Here is a 17,817-nt window from a genome sequence, read left to right as displayed (position 1 = left end):
GATTATTTTCCTTTGTGGCTTTAACAGTTTATTATTTTTTACTTAGGTAGGCTTCTTCATCCCAAGCTTATGAATATATATATTCTTTCTACAGTTCCACTTAGTTTTATATCAGTTTTGTCTAGTTTTTATACAGTTTTGTGTGTAGCTCTTTTGGTATGACTCAAAGTATATATGTCTAACTGTGTTTAAATCAATCATCTCTAACTATTTCTTTCAAAATGGGCAACCAAACTTTACCTTAACTAGTGGACTAATTCATCATCTTCCTACTAATTTGTCACCTTTATCATTAATAGCAATCACCCTCACATGATTCTGACTATATTCCACCCACTCATCTAAGGTATATTAACTTATTTAATATTTACAGCAACCACAAAGTATTGGTAGTATCATGATCTCCATCTTACATATAAGGAAACTAAGGCACAGAGAGTACCATTCCAGGAATGCATAGCTACTATGTGGCCTGCCTGGATTCCAATGTCCATATTACTTTCTCTAGATCATATTAAATCTTATTAACCAATATCTCTGCCTATACTTGCACGAACCTTCACCTTTACAATGATCTTTTCGAATGTGTTTTAATTTCTGAAAGAGAAGTTCCCCATTTTTTTCCTCCCAGAATTTTCAGGCTGGACTTGTTATTTTCTCTGCCATTTGACTTATAAGATCAACTTTGCAAATAATGACTTGTATTGCATGACATTTCTAAATTGACTTAGAAGGATTGATATTTCAAAATATTGTCTTTATATTTGGGAAGGGGCTATTGATTCTAATAAATTTTTCAAGTAATTTCTTGGATTTTCAAGGAAACTTTTTGTTTGTAAATAATTATAACTAAATCTCTCCTTTATAATATTCATGTCATGTTATTCTTTTTTTGTCTTCTTGCATTGAGTGAGGTAAGACCAAGTTCAAATGGCAACAATGCCAGGAGGAAGTTCATCTTATTTCTAGACTTAGTAGGAGTACCTCAACATTTTATATCAAATATTGTATTTGTTCTCAGTTTATGCTAATCTTTGTTTGTATAAGGAAATTCCTTCTATTGCTAGCTTACCAAAATTTATTTTTTACTTGTTAAAAACAAGTAAGAAGTGATTATCAAATTTTAGCAAATGAATTATATTGTTCATATTGATAGGTCATGAATTTTTTTCTCTTTTGATCTATTTATTTAGTAAATTACATTGAAGGATTTCCTAGTGTTGAGTCATCTTTATGTTAATAATAGCTACACTTAATGTACTCTTACTATGTGCCACAGTCTTTATTAAACCTTTATTACATAAATATACATATACATTTAAGCTTGTTGACTCCTCTGGATGAACTGACTTTTTCTATATGAATTTTTTATCTGTAGTAATAATAATCCTTGTCTTCAAGTCTACTTTATCTGATGTTAATACAGTCACATAAATTATTTTATGGTAACTGTTTGTATATATTCTTCATGTCTTTCAACCAATCTTCATGATCTTATTTAAAGAGTACTTCTTATGGATACCATTTAGTTGGCTTCTATTACAAAAGTCAGTCTAATAATCTTCACTTTTAATTATATATTTGGTACATTTTATGTTGAATATAGTTATTAATATGGTTGCCTTTAATTCTATCATTTGCAATTTCTTCTTTTTATCTCATCTCATGTTTGTTTCTTTGGTGGTAATTGTCTTCCTCCTTAGATTAATAAAGTATTTTTTTAATATTCCATTTTATGGAGCTTGTACTCATTCTTTGCTCTCGCATACTCTGTATGCATGTATGTGCACACATTTGTGTGTATTAATGATTGCTTTAGAAATTACTGTATAAATCCCTAAGTTACAATAATCTATTTCTAATGGATATCGTTACATTTAACATAGAATTTAAGATTTTTCCCAAAACAGAATTTCATTTACCCCATCAAATTTTAGTGCTGTTGTCATAGTTTAGTATTACATATGTTAGTAATGCCACAATACATTGTTATTACTTTTACTTGAACCAATACCTTATCTTTTAAAAAAGTTAAAGTTTAAAAAAACAAAATTCATTTATGCTTATATACAGATGTACTAGGTCTAATGATCTTCACTCTCTCCTATAGTTTCAAGTGTTATCTTCAGCCCTCAGAATTTTCTTAAGCATGTGGTTTAGTGGCATGAATACTGTAGACAAATTTCTTCAACTTATATTCACCTAAAAATATTTTTTAACCTTCACTCTTGAAGAATATTTTGAAAGAGATACTGTTTTGGTTTGTATGAGTCTCTTAAAACTAAAAGATTTACCTTTTTCACCAGTTTTTAATTTTTGTTACTGTTTCTTTTTTATTCTAATTAGGTATATATGACAGCAAATGCATTCTGATTTATTGTACACAATTGCAACACAACTTTTCATTTCTCTGGCTGTACTTGATGTAGCATCACACCCTATGTGCCATCTTATATATATCTAGGGTAATGATATCCACTCCATTCCATCATCTTTCCTGCCCCCATGAACCCTCTCAACCCTCCCTCCCCTTTGCCCAAAGTTCCTCCATTTTTCCCATGCCTCCCCCTCCCTCTTCCCATGCCTCCCCCCTCAGCATCCACTTATCAGAGAGAACATTCGACCTTTGGTTTTTTTGGCATTGGCATAATTCCTTTAGCACGATATTCTTCAACTCCATCCATTTACCTGCAAATGCCATACTTTTATTATCTTTTAAAGCTGAGTAATATTCTATTGTGTATATATACTACATTTTCTTCATCTGTTGAAGGGCATCTAGGTTGCCTCCACAATTTAGCTATTGTGAATTGAGCTGCTATGAACATTGATGTGGCTGCGTTACTATAGTATGCTGATTTTAAGTCCTTTGTGTATAGACTGAGGAGTCGGATAGCTGTGTCAAATGGCGGTTCCATTCCAAGTTTTCTAAGGCATCTTTATACTGCTTTCCATAGTGGTTGCACCAATTTGCAGTGCCACCAGCAATATATGAGTATGCCTTTTCCCCCACATCCTCACCAACATTTACTGTTGTCTGTATTCTTGAAAACTGCCATTCTGACTGGAGTGAAATGAAATCATAGAGTATTTTTGATTTGCATTTCTCTAATTACTAGAGATGTTGAACATTTTTTCATATATTTGTTGATCGAATGTGTATCTTCTTCTGAGAAGTGTCTGTTCAGCTCCTTAGCCCATTTATTGATTGGGTTGTTTGGTTTTTTGGTGTTAAGTTTTTTGAGTTCTTTATATTTCCTGGAGATTAGTGGTGTATCTGATATGTGTGTGGCAAAAATTTGCTCCCAAAATGTGGGCTCTCTCTTTACTTCATTGATTGTTTCTTTTGCTCAGAATAAGCTTTTTAGTTTGAATCCATCCCATTTAGGAATTCTTGATTTTATTTCTTGTGCTTCAGGAGTCTTGTTAAGGAAGTCATGGCCTAATTCGACATGATGAAGATTTGTGCCTACTTTTTCCTCTATTAGGCACAGGGTCTCTGGTCTAATTCTAGGTCCTTGATCCACTTTGTGTTGAGTTTTGTGCATGGTGAGAGATAGGGGTTTATTTTCAATTTGCTGCAAATGGATTTCCAGTTCTCCCAGCACCATTTGTTGAAGAGGCTATACCTCAACATTGTAAAAGCTGTATGTGCTAAACTCAAAGCCAACATCATTCTAAATGGCAAAATATTGGAAGCATTCCCTCTAAAAACTAGAACAAGACAGGGATGCCCTCTTTCACCATTTCTATTCAACATAGTCATTGAAACTCTAACCAGAGCAATTAGATGAAAGAAATTAAGGGGATACAGGGTACAAATAGGAAAAGAAGAACTCAAATTATCATTATTTGCTGACAACATGATTCTATACTTAGAGGATCCAAAAAACTCCACCAGAAAAATTTCTAGAATTAATTAATGAATTCATCACAGTAGCAGGATATAAAATCAATACCTATAAATCAAATGCATTTCTATACATCAGTGATGAATCTTCTGAAAGAGAAATTAGGAAAACTATTCACAATAGCCTCAAAATAAATAAAATATTTGGGAATCAACATAGAAGTGAAAGACCTCTACAATGAAAACTACAGAACACTAAAGAAAGAAATTGAAGAAAACCTTAGAAGATGGAAAGATCTCCCATATTCTTGGATAAGCAAAATTAATATTGTCAAAATGACCAAATTACCCAAAGCACTATACAGATTCAATGTGATTTCAATTAAAATCCCAACATCATTCCTTATAGAAATAGAAAAAGCAATTATGAAATTCATTTGGAAAAATAAGAGACTCAGAATAGTCAAAGCAATCCTTAGCAAGAAGAGTGTTATTGTTTCTTGAAGTAGTTCCAACCCATTCTCTTTTCCTTTGCTTCTGAGACTTAGATTACATGTGAACAATTGATATCATCTCATTAAATACTGAGGTTCTGTTAATTTTTTTTTAAAGAGAGAGCGAGAATCTTTTTTTTTTTTTTGTAGATGGACAAAACACAATGCCTTTATTTTTATTTTTTTTTTAATGTGGTGCTGAGAATCGAACCCAGGTCCCGCCAGTGCTAGCCGAATGCTCTACTGCTGAACCACAATCCCAGCCCTCTGTTAATTTTTAAATGTCTTTTTTTCTCTCTGACTTTCAGTTTTGATATTTTCTATTGATATGTTTTAAAGTCTTTTGACCTTTTATGCAGAAATGTTTATTCTCCTCTTTAACCATTGACGGAAACTATAACTTCTAATATTTTTAATTGTTTTTTTTAATTTTAAATTTATTTATTTATTCTAATTTGCTATACATGACAGCAGAATGCATTTCAATACATAGTACACATACAGAGCACAATTTTTCATGTCTCTGGTTGTTCACAAAGTAGAGTCACACCATTCATGTCTTAAAACATGTACATAGGGTAATAATGCCCATCTCATTCCACCATCTTTCCTACCTCCATACCCCCTACCTTCCCCTCCCTGCCCTTTGCCCTATCTAAAGTTCCTCCATTCCTCCCATGCTCCCCCCACATCCGCATTATGGATCAGCATCCATATATCAGAGAAAACTTTCAATAATTGGTTATTTTTAATATCTTGTATTTCTTTTTTGAGAGTTCCTTATGTCCATATTTTTCTTTAAATCCTCAAACATGTTTATATTCGTTGCCTTTAAAACAGTGTGATACAAGGGCTGGGGTTGTGGCTCAGCGGCAGAGCACTCACCTAGCATGTGCAGGGCACTGGGATTGATCCTCAGCACCAACCACATAAAAATAAAATAAGGTATTGTGTCCAGCTACAACTAAAGCAAAATATTTAAAAAAAAAAACAGTGTGATACAGTGAATCTAACCATTTCTATATCCACAAGGCACTAATTTTTAAAAAATACTATAAGTAAATAGCAGAAATATCAATAGAATAGAGGAGAGGGAGGAGGGAAGGGAAAGAGGAAGTACTGGGGACTGAATTAGAGCAAATTATATTCCATGCTTTTATATTTATGTCAAAATTAATCTTAATGGTATGAATGACTATAAAGAACTAATTTTTTAAAACCATGTGATAACTAAAATCTGAGCCATCTTGGGATCTCTCTATTGCATACTTAAAAACCATGATTAAGCTGAGCACAGTGGCATACACCTGTAATCTCAGCAACTTGGGAGGCTGAGGCAGGAGGATCACAATTCCAAAGCCAGCCTCAGCAACTGCGAGGAGCTGAGCAACTCAGTGAGACGCTGTCTCTAAATAAAATTCAAACTAGGTCTGGAGACGTGGCTCAGTGGATGAGTGACCTTGAGTTCAATCCCCAGTACCAAAAGAAAACCATGATTACAAGTCACATTTTTCTGTGTCTTTGCATATGTCATAATTTGATTATCAGGCCGTGTTATCTTTCTTTCAAAAGTGGAGAGTTTTCTTCTGGCCAATGACTACACTATTGACTTGTATTTGATCTTTCTGGCTTCATCATATACTTTGCTTGAGATGAATTATATAGATTGTTTTTGTCTTAATCTTCAGGTAATATATTACTCCTTGCTCCCTAAAGAGCGCCCTTTCTGAAGTCTCAATTGAATGACTGACATACTTGATAAAGTCTTTCACAACATTTGGATTAAAGTTCCAATGTCTCTTAGCACTGCAGACTTCTGGCATTTCTATCCATGCATTAGTTCCATAGCAGCCATTGCCTTGCAAACTCTTGACATCTTGCAGAATCTCAACCTGCACATGCAAAACTCATCCAAAGAGCTAAGAAGAATGCCCACAAAGATCTTGCAACCTCCTTCTGTATAGGTCCCTTTTCTCTGGAACCCCAGCTTAAAAATCCCAACTACCTCTCTAGTCCTGTATTTGAACTTTTGCCTACTCAGTAAGATAGGTGATCTTTACTTGGGATCCACCCCTATGTGTCATATTCAGGAAAGTACCCTCGGACATAAAATAATAGAGTCCACCTCATGTATTTTCTGTCTCTAAGACATGCCTGCACTGCCCATTTGCCAATGCTAAAAATAATTACCTCAACATATTTATGTTAGTTTCATAGTGGGAGGTGAAATCCAATAACGTTACTCTATTGAGGCCTGGAAATAAAATTATAATAGAGAAAACTAGTATATTCAAATAATAAACCTAATATTTCTTTTTATTCCTTTCATCTTATTTCATGGATTCTTTTAATCATATTTTCTTGTTGAACCTCCACAACACACACACACACACACACACACACACACACACATACACACAATTTGCCATCCTTTGGAATAATAAGAATGTCTTTATTTTTTAAGTAATTTTTATTTTATTCTGTTTAGTTATACATGACAGTAGAATGTATTTTGACATACCATACATAAATAGAGTATAACTTCCCATTCTTGTGGTTGTGCATGATGTATAGTTGTATTTCTTTTTCTTCTTTCTTACATAGTATTCTCTAATAGTCTCATTAAAATTAGTTTTATTTAAAATTCTTTAAAATACATTTTAATTTATTCTTTACTAATGTCAAGAACACAGTTAAATGTATAAACCCTCCTAGTTTTAAATAAAAATTTTATCTCACTTTACTTCCTCTTTCCCCACATCTCTCCTTACCATACACAAGTAGGGAACTGTAGGTCTTTTGTAATATTATAGATATTATATAGATCTAACACTGTTTTGTTAGAAATTGAAATTAGTTTCACAACCACCTTTCAAACAATCTTTACAGTTAAATTAAGTTTTTATTGCTCACCTCTACTTTTTCTAAAATATGGCCTTGCCTTTCTCAAATCCTCTTTTTTGAATAGTTTTTATTCAAGTGTCTACTTTAAGTTCTTTTATCCAAAAAGCATACATGAGTCATATAGCTTCTAAATTCTTATTCCAGTTCTGGAATTCAAATCAGGGTTTTATTTACCTTCACATTTAGACAACAATTTGGCTTGGTCTAGAGTTCTTAGAATATAATGCTTTCCCTTCAGAAGATTCCTCTGAGGTCTTCTAGCATTAGTATTGCCAGTGAGGAGTCTAATGCCAGACGTGTGTGTGTGTGTGTGTGTGTGTGTGTGTGTGTGTGTGTGTGGGAGAGAGAGAGAGAGAGAGAGAGAGAGAGAGAGAGAATTTTCCAGCATTTCCTCTTTTTCAAAGATATGGTAAACCTTATAAATACAATCCCTTTTTTATTATACTCAACTGGTCTTTGATAAAACTTCTTTTTCAACTCAGAAAAATTGTGTTCTTATATTTCTTCTATTACTGCCTGTCAGCTATTTCTATTGTTTTCCCCTTCTAGAACTCTTATGATGGCAATACTGCTACTCCTCTTCCAATCTTTTAAATTTCCAACTCTTGGAGTTTGTACTCAGAATTCTGGAAGAATATTCCATAGATACTCTTCTTTTTACTTCCAAGAGATAATGCTTCTTCTAGATTTTTACTTCTTTATAGAACTCTTTAATTACAAAAATTAATATAAGATCCTTTTGAATCTAAGAAAATTAGCTCCCCAAGTTCATATTTAATGGCAACTCAGTTTAATAGATGTTATTTAATCTGAGTGCACACATTTGATCCACCTCATTTGAACCACTGAATTTCTTAATTTATCTGGCAGTTTTTCTCTTATCATTACAGAGGAAGAATTAATTTTTCCAACATGAGCAGCCTAAATGTGAAAAGCGGGTGGTCAGTGCCCTCTTCATTCACTCCCAGGGCCTCCACCATTTCCAATCAAAACTCCACAGTCTCATGGATAAAGATAAGAATTTTCTGATGATGATACACAGTCTTGCTATATCCCTTTTATATTCCTTGGCCTGGAACAGGGAAGAGGAAAGCATCAAACATGTATTTAGAATACCATCTTTTCACAGAATTTTGCATTTATTTTTCCTAGATTATGATAAGAAAAAATTTTGTATTTGTTTCTAACTTATGAAAAATAAAATCCCTTAAAAGAAAAATTGAATATCCTTTAAATTCATTCTTATAGAGATGTAGAAAAGCTATTTTTATTTCAACATTCTTATGAAAGAAATAGTTTTGGAAGGGATGAATTTTTAAATTACTTCCCCCACTAAAAACATTTTGAAATACTTTCCTTGAAACCATCTTTTACAATCTTGAAATTACTGTAGACTTTTGTGTCCGACTGCCCAAACAAGGACAGGGAGATATGCCCATGAAAGTTAACCTCGGCTGAAAACAACCATGAGGTAGAAAAAACACTGGGAACATCTGTATTTTATCCTGCCAATATGTTCTCTCTTGTGCTGGGAGCACAGGATGTCTTTACTCTGTCAGCTGGAAAAATATTATCTCTCTGCTGGAATGAAACAAGTGTGGAATATATATTATGCTACCACATTACATGCATACCTAAGCAGAAAACAAAGAAAATAGCCATTTAATATATAACTCAATTTTGCCTCCAGGGACAGATAAAAAAATTTTATTATAATACCCAAATGGTACAGTACATAAATATACATGGGAAATGTGATAGGGCTAAGTTAGGCTCTTTGGCCAGATACTGATGGCTAAAAATTTATCATCTGATCTCCATCTTAATCCTTCCTTCCTAGAGACATGAAGTAGGCTATATTTTTTTTATGAAGGCCAGGAATTTGGGGCAAAGGAAACCAAAACTCATCACCATTTTTCAGCAGACCATTAATTTTTAAATGTCTGTGGAAAGTAGTTATTGGCTGATATCTCTCAGTTTCATTTCAAGCATTATACTTTATACAGTTTATTTAATAAACAAGCAAAATATTTTTTAAAAAGATAACGGAGGCTAAATTGGTAATTTAATAACTTCAGATGATTCTAGGAGCTTAGCTATGTTTGCCCTTTTGGAAATCAATAACTTTTCATTTGGAATTTAAATCCACTTTAATGAGCATTCTGCCAGCAGCAGTTTTATTCAGAATCTGAGCTTACACAAACAAAAGTAATAGAGGCTTTTACCTAGATAACAATTTACAGTTAACTTTTACAGACAATGTGACTGATTTGAATGTATAAGTCCCTTCAATTCCATCTTTATATGTTTCTTAAAACTGTTAAATATTTTGAACCTGAGAAAAGGTTATATGAGAAGAGTGTTCTCAATATGAGAAATCTTTTTATTGTTGTTCTTATAAGTTATACATGACAGTAGAATGTCTTTTGATATATTATACATATATGGAGTAGAACTTCCCATTATTCTGGCTGTACATGATCCAGAATTACATTGGTCGTGTATTCATATATGTACGTAGAAAAGTAATGTTCAATTCTCAATGTGAGGAATCAATGTTGCTCAATTATTTGTAACGGTACTCTTCTAGTACTGGTGCTCTCTTTGGAAGCCCATACAAAGCAATCATTTGGCTTTCTGATAGGCAGTAAATGAGAAACATCCTGTTTTGAAACCACTGACTTTCTATATAAGTTGCCTATTTTAGTGTATCATCAAATTGAAATATTTGTCAACATACAATATCCTATTTTCTTGAATCTTTTCATTTATCCTGACTCAACACTGGTAATGTGCTCTGTATTGCTTTCCTCCCAATAAGAAACCATTTGGGGTCTAGCAGTTTATCCCATAAAACTAATTAAAAGACTCTCCATTAAAAAAGAGGGCTAAGTCTACCATTTCTATAAGCACAATTCCCTGGCTCTGAGCCCCAGGGACCCAAGTAGCTCTGGGAGTCTCCAGAGGATGTTCAAGGAAGAAACTATAGTCTTTACACTCATCACTGCTTCTCTGTGAGATGCCATCTTGTCTTGTCTTTCAGCAACATAGCTGCAAAGCTATCACACCTATAGTGCACCAAGGTCGTGCTACATTCCCTTCGTAATTTTTTTATGAAATTCTTTGTAAAAAAGCAACTGTTTCACCCTCTTATAACTTAGACCCAAGGCTATATAAGTCATAGCTCCCATTTTGCCCTCTTCCCAGCAGCCTTTTAACAAAATCTCTGCATAAGCATAATTAATTAATTAATTAATTTGAATAAACAGAAAATAAAGCATATCACAAAATAGACATCGAGGCACACTCTAAATCCCAGTTTAGGTTCAGCTGAAACCCCTTTCCCCACTTGTAAACATCCAAGGTCAACCTATATCAACACTTACTATGTTGCTTAATGAATATTTCCTTGTTACCTGTAAGGAGAGAGCTTACCTGAGAATGACAGTAGCAAAATGGAAAGCAAGCCAGGAGCTGAAGAGAGGCCCCTGTCCCTTCATCTGAGCCCCTGAAACCAGCATCCCAACTTAGGTTTCCCCAGTTACAAATGCCAGTAAATTTCCTTTTTTGCTTAAGTCAGTTTGAATTTGGTTTTATGTCACTTTCAACTGAAATGATCCTGAATAATATACTAATAATTACCAAATTTTATAGGGTTATGTAAATATCACTGCCTCAGGAACTTGAAACAACAAATCCCAGAGATTACCAACTATAAATTCTATAGCCTAATAAGTGATTTAATTAAGCATGCACATATAGATCACTTTCCAAACTATATATATATATATATATATATATATATATATATATATATATATAGAGAGAGAGAGAGAGAGAGAGAGAGAGAGAGAGAAATAAGGAGAGACAAATCTGAAGAAGGAATGAACTTTTGCATCTTGAAACAATGTATTAAGCAGAAGACATCTGCCCAATGTCTAGAACCAGGAAGATAAATGATTCCATTTTATGTTGTTATTAAATTGTATTACTCTTCATTAAAGTTAAATGCATTTAGAGGAATTAAGCTTATCAAAAAGTTGGCAGTGCAATATAAGTGATGATTCTTTGTTTATTTGACAACATCCTCCTGTGAGTTGATTCACAATTTTAATTTTGGAAAACAATATTTCCTTGATGGGGGCTGACAGAATGATGTGAGTGGCTGCATCATTTTGCATGAAGTCATATCAATTGTGAAGGGAAACAGAAGCCAAGTGACTTAACCAATTTTTCAGGGAGCATTCTGACAATATAATGTTTCTATATTGTGAGAAAGAACCACATAAATTTAAGAATTGAAATTAAGCCTCAAGAGACCATCTTCAATCTTTTTAAGAAAACAACAATGGAACACTATAAAGACAAAAAATGCTAAATATTTTTAGTAAAAAAAATATTGATAAAAATATGTATCAGGCTGGGGATATAGCTCAGTTGGTAGAATACTTGCCTCAGATGCACAAGGCTCTGGGTTCAATCCCCAACACAAATATGTGTGTGTGTGTGTGTGTGTGTGTGTGTATATATATTACAAATACCTACTATTGACCCAACAGTGAACAAAATAGATTTCAAATAGCTAGCAACCCAGTGAGAGCAAAGTATTAATTCAAATAGCTAGCAACCCAGTGAGAGCAAAGTATTAATTCAATCCTAGAGAATTATAATTCCCATGGGAATATTACCACGGAAATTTTTGCCCACCATACTGGGGCTTTATCCTAGGCAGATAAGCCTGGAAAGAAGCTCATGAAAAGTGGTAGTAAATAATGAAGAAGCACTAAGGATCCATGAGCTGGTAAACCAGTGAAAAAAGCTGCAGAATATGGAGGACTCAAGCTGAGCTTGGGTGGTAAAAAGTTTCCTCCAAATACAATTGGCAGACCCTGAAGAGTTTGGGGGCAAGGCCTAGAATTTTGCATTTTTTAAAAATCAATTTGGCCTCCAGTTTAGAAATGCAGTGGGATGGGGCCAGGGTCTAGTCAAGAGAAAATGGTAGCTGGAGCTGAGTAGGAGTGATGTAAGTGGTTATGAGATACAGAAAGAGAAACCCTCTATCCTTCTTATGGAACATCTATTGAAATCAGCATCATAAAATCCAAATCATTCCCTTTTTTAATATATTTTTGGGGCAAATCTTGAATATCTAAAAATAACATAATGAATCCCTTTGTACTCAACATGAAGATTCAGCAACAGCCAACACTGGATTAATCTTGCTTGATTTTTAATCATATAAATAGATAAATAGATATCTCAAGCTTTCAGAAAAGTTGGGGAAATAGTACAATAATCACTCATTTATAATTTATCTAAATTTAGATAAATTTATAATTTATCTAAATTTAGTAATTGCTAACATTTTGCTAACTTTGTATTATGCAAACATATATGTACAATAAACATAGATTATTTGTTTTTTTGCATTATTTATTTCCCAAGAAAAAAGACAGTCTTATATAAAACTATTATATAATTATCACTCCAAAAATTTAACATTATCTAACATGCAGCACATATTCAAAACCTCCCATTTGTCACAAAAAATTCCTTTATATTTGTTTTCTCCCCTGATTCAAGATTTTAAAAAACAAAGATCATGCATTGCATTTTTTTGTTCTGTCCCTGTCATTTGCATCAATCTTAAGAGTTCCTCAGCCTTTTTGTCTTTCGTGACATTGATGCCTCTGATGGGTCCCGGCCAGTTGCTCTGTAGAATGTCCTTTGATGTGTATTTGTCTGATTGTTTCCTCATGATTACATTCAGGTGAAACAGTTTTAGCAGAACTATCACATAGGTGATGCTGTGTCCTTCTCAATGTATCACATCAGGAGCCATATGATGTCAGTTGTATCATTATTAATGATAATTCTTTCACTTTTTCAACCGATTGAATTCATATCCTGTAGACATAATCCATTACTGAGGAAACCAGACAAGGACTGCAAAATATAATTTCTATTTCCTCATGAGCCATCATGCCAAGAGACATTTACACAGGTCATTTATACAGACAGAGCTTTATTAGTTTTATTCAGGAAAGGAGGATATAGATCATAAATTGACACCCCTGGGGGATGAATATTCTGCAACAATTAGGAGAAATCGGCTGGCCTGGGAAATAGAATCCTGAGAGGAAGTGAAGTATGCAAATGAGGTGCATGCCCTCAGGAGCCAGACTATCAGGTGGGCATCCTGGTCCTGCTGCTAAACCTGTGTGATTTGGGGCAGGTTCTTAACCTTTCTGTACCTGCATGTATGAGCACTAAGTTGTTAGGTGGGCAATATTCAGCAGATGACATGCTCTCAATGGTGTGATATTGGTGACAGCAATGTTTCTAATGAACTCCCTGTGTTGACTAAAGGAAGACCATTGATCTTCCTTATAAAAGATACTGTCTCAAGTTTAGACTCTGTTAGAAATACTATACGATAAAATATCAATGTTTATGTAAAATCACTAACATCTTCAACTAATGAGAACTACTTTGGGCAGGCGGGAGAATTTGATCTTCACAATTAGATGACCAGCATTAATATTTCCCAAGCAACAAATATTAATTTTAACAATGAACAGTGTCCAACACAGGAAAATTCTTTAAAAGTTTTTATAGACCTCAAGTACCACTTAGATACTTTTAGCATACTGTTACCTAGATATATACAAACTTACAGGTAGGTGGAAGTATCTTATGCTTATAGCTCTTGCAATTGTGAAAATTTGCATATTAAATTTCCCATTGATACAATGAAAACACACATGTATAGGCAGGTACTGAAATCAATTGTCAATACTCAGTTCTAAGGCAGACTTCAGATAATTCACAATTGCTTATATTTTTTAAATGTCATCCAAATAGAAACACAATATTATTATTGGTGGTAATTTTAAATTTACCAATTATTTTCAGATCCTGGAATATACTGTTATGGAAGAAATCTAAGAATCAGATATTGGTGGTACAACAACTCAGCTAAAACTAGGTGAACCTAAGAAGTGACAATGGATTAGAGAGAAGGGGACATATTTGAGAATATTCAGTACACTATTTGGACAAAACTCTAACATCAAATTGTTGTGGGTGGGAAGGAACATGAGGGAGGATTCAGGAACAACTCCCAGGTTTCTGTCCCAGGCAAGTATGTTCAGTAGGGTGAGCAAACACAGAGGAGGTAGAAGTTTGGGACATAAAGACACTGAACATGCTGAATTTAAGGCATCTGTGAAACTAAGTCTGGCCATTAGAAGAAGCTGAATGAATAATTGCAAAAAAAAATGCATCTATGAATAAAATAAATTCAAGATACTCTATATTAACAAATTATACTTTACATAATATTAAATACCAATATAAAAATCATAAATGTGTCTTTGTGGATGCATTGAGGAGAAAAGAATTCACAGAATATAAACTCTGTTACCCAAAACTTGGTTTGCTCACTCAGAAGGCACATTAACTTGAATAAAATGGTATGGAATGTAGCAGTCACTGCTGGTTGCTTATTAAATATCCATTTCCCCTTCTTTATTAACAGAACCTTAATTTTTTCTCAGGGTGGCAATGTGCCAATCCAAAAAATGTCAATTCCAGCTCCTGTTGTACCCGTGAATGGCCATTTCACACTGTTCTGGCCAATGCAATACAAGCAGAAGTCAGTGGCTAGAACTTCTGGGACATCTCCTGAAAAGGAGCATGGACTTAGCTGACTAAATGTTTTGTTCTTGCCCTTCTTCCTGCCCAGAAACATAATGGTGGAGGGTAGAGCAAGTATATTGTGATCGTGAGACCCTAAGAACATGGTAAGAATTACTGAATCCAGACATAGGAGAATCTTAGGGACTTCATGAAGCCCCAGTATCAACCCTGGACTTCCTGCTTCCAGATATGAATAACTAAAAATAATAAACCCCTAATTTCATAACTCACTTTTTTCTGTTTCTTGAGGTTTGGTGAATTTCTACCAACATAGAAGCTCTATTTGAAACAGTCTTAAGTAAAAACTCCCTGCAGTTAATATAATGTCCAGAAAAAATTAAGGAGTTGATTCCCACCTAGATGCAACAAGAAACTTCTCAACCAGACTAGTATGTCTCCTGGTTCAGCCTCTGATTAGACAAAGTGAGGGGCTAAAGAAGGCTAGCAGCCAGATTATCAGGCTATGATAAATGAGTTCCAATAAGACTGTACCTATCGAATCTGCAAAATTTAACATCCTCCACCATTTTCTTGTTTTTCCTTTTTTTTTTTTTTGCTTTTCACTTCATTAACCTAAATATAAAGTTAATGAAAAAATAAAGTAAAAATGTTTCATTTTTCTTAACAATTATGATTACCTCCTCCTGCATTGCATGTGTATGTGTGTGGGGGGTGGGGGAGGTAGTATTAGTACAGGGAATAAAACCCAGGGACATTTTACCACTGAGCTACATCCTCAGCATTCTGTCTTTTTTTTTTTTTTTTTTTTTTTTTTCAGAGACACAGTCTCACAAAATGGATCAAGGACCTAGGAATTAAACCAGAGACTCTGTGTCTAATGGAAGAAAAAGTAGGCCCTAATCTTCATCATTTGGGATTAGGCCCCAACTTCCTTAATAAGATTCCTGTAGCACAAGAACTAAAACCAAGAATCTATAAATGGAATGAAATCAAACTAAAAAGTTTCTTCTCAGCAAAAGAAATAATCTGTGAGGTGAACAGAGAGCCTACATCCTGGGAGCAAATTTTTACCCCTCACACATCAGATAGAGCATTAATCTCTAGGGTATATAAAGAACTCAAAAAGCTAAGCACCAAAAAAACAAAAACAAAAATAATCAACAAATGGGCCAAGGACCTGAACAGACACTTCTCAGAAGAGGATATACAATTAATCAAGAAATATAGGGGCTGGGTATGTGGCTCAAGTGGTAGCGCGCTCGCCTGGCATGCGTGCGGCCCGGGTTCGATCCTCAGCACCACATACAAACAAAGATGTTGTGTCAGCTGAAAACTAAAAAATAAATATTAAAAATTCTCTCTGTCTCTCTCTCTCTCTCACCTCTCTCTTAAAAAAAAATAAATCTTTCCTTGTCTTTAAAAAAAAAAGAAATATATGAAAAAATGCTCATCATCTCTAGCAATCAGAGAAATGCAAATCAAAACTACTTTAAGATATCATCTCACTCCAGTCAGAAGGCAGCTATTATGAAGACAAACAACAATAAGTGTTGGCAAGGATGTGGGGAAAAAGGCACACTCATACATTGCTGGTGGGACTGCAAATTGGTGCGGCCAATATGCAAAGCAGTACGGAGATTCCTCAGAAAACTGGGAATGGAACCACCATTTGACCCAGCCATCCCTCTCCTTGGTCTATACCCAAAGGACTTAAAAACAGCATACTACAGGGACACAGCCACATCAATGTTTATAGCAGCACAATTCACAATAGCTAAACTGTGGAGCCAATCTAGATGCCCTTCAGTGGATGAATGAATAAAAAAAAATGTGGCATTTATACACAATGGAATTTTACTCAGCAATAAAAGAGAATAAAATCATGGCATTTGCAGGTAAATGGATGGTGTTGGAGAAGATAATACTAAATGAAGTTAGCCAATCCAAAAAAAAAAAAAAAAACAAATGCTGAATGTTTTCTCTGATATAAGGAGGCTGACTCATAGTGGGGTAGGGAGGGGGAGCATGGGAGGAATAGATGAATTCTAGATAGGGCAGAGGGGTGGGAGGGAAAGGGAGGGGACAGGGGATTAGCAAGGATGGTGGAATGTGATAGACATCATTGTCCAAAGTATATATATGAAGACACAAATTGGTGTCAGCATACTTTATATACAACCAGAGATATGAAAAATTGTGCTGTATATATGTAATAAGAATTGTAATGTATTTATTTTTTAAAATCAATAAAAATTTTTTTTTTAATAAAAAAAAAGAGACCCAGTCACACTAAATTCCTGAGGCTAGCCTCAAACTTAGAATCCTTCTGCCTCAACCTCTCTGGTCTATATATATCTTTAAAAAAAAATCACTGAATAACTGTTATGTACCCTAAAGACACTGACTATTTTACAGCACCTAGAATAGTATCATGCATGTGTTTATCCAGCAAATATTTTATAAGAATCTGTGTTCTGGATCCTGGGACATAAAATGAACTGAACATGGAACCTGTCCTTAAGGTTCTAGAAGTCTACAGATTATGCTCAAGGCTCACCTGCTTGTAAATGGTAAATTCTCAGTGAGTACTTACTCATCTTAATTGCTACCATTTTAAAGCTTCATTTAGTTACTCACGGGGAAATTTAAGCAGAATGGAGAAGATAATTGAGTTGAGGAGGGAGCTTTCAGATGCTTCTCTTACAAACATTATTATACTTACAAGCACAATAAAATAGCATGATAACTTAAAAGGGTGGTTTCATCATTTCCATTTTGAAAATAGATCATTTTTATTTACAAAGCAAATGTGCAAAATAAAAATATTGCCAACTTATTTGAAATCCACGAAAAATGCTGAAATGAGGAACTGTTCTTGAAAACTCACTTTCTGTTTCTAGGGTTTTT

At 34.2% G+C, this 17,817-nt stretch overlaps 1 long non-coding RNA gene across 1 annotated transcript in view; it reads left to right on the top strand.

Moving 5' to 3' along the window:
• The window catches only part of LOC308644168, a 52,887-nt gene extending 36,155 nt beyond the window's left edge, over positions 1–16,732 (top strand). The window contains exon 3 of the long non-coding RNA XR_014020913.1: positions 15,728–16,732. This is a non-coding gene — a long non-coding RNA (uncharacterized lncRNA). The remainder of the gene's footprint in view (positions 1–15,727) is intronic.
• Positions 16,733–17,817: the final 1,085 nt, after the last annotated feature.

This window comes from Spermophilus citellus, assembly GCF_964194105.1.
Source record: "Spermophilus citellus genome assembly, chromosome: 1".
Lineage (NCBI taxonomy): Eukaryota > Metazoa > Chordata > Mammalia > Rodentia > Sciuridae > Spermophilus > Spermophilus citellus.
The sequence above is the reverse complement of the archived record's forward strand: the minus strand, read 5'-3'. Positions and strand labels throughout refer to the sequence as shown.